Consider the following 573-nt stretch of genomic DNA (forward strand, 5'->3'; position numbering starts at 1 on the left):
GAGGATAAGACGAACGATCAAATATCAAAACACCAAAGAGTTGTACATTATACCAAAAAAGGTGCACATTTAATCTACCGATTTATAAGAAAGTATCGTGATCTTTTAGTAGGAATACTGATTTATCTCCTAATATGTATATGCCGCGAAAAAAACATCTATGACAACTCTGATATGCTAACTAAAGTATTGCAAATATGGAAATCTGATCAGTTTATTTCTTATCGTAATCAGAGACGTACATACTGGCTTTATATGTTTCTGTCGTAATTTAACCATTTTTCAGGAAAGTACAATTTCATTAGGATCCGTTGTGTTCGGAGTACAGATTTTCAAAATGAGAAAAAGAACTGATGAAGAACACTGTCGTGTCAGATGCCTCCCCCATCACCGGCGAACACACATATACACTTCACAACTTTCTTCTTCTTCTAAGAACACAAACCTGAACACAATAACTTTACTGATCATTTGTATTTGTTTTGCCTCGCTCATCTCGGCGCACTTATAACGGATATGTAAGAAAGATATCAGAAATACATGTAGTTTTAGATGCTTTCCAATTACATTTAA

The sequence above is a fragment of the Mizuhopecten yessoensis genome, unplaced genomic scaffold (genome assembly GCF_002113885.1).
Source record: "Mizuhopecten yessoensis strain PY_sf001 unplaced genomic scaffold, ASM211388v2 scaffold9987, whole genome shotgun sequence".
Lineage (NCBI taxonomy): Eukaryota > Metazoa > Mollusca > Bivalvia > Pectinida > Pectinidae > Mizuhopecten > Mizuhopecten yessoensis.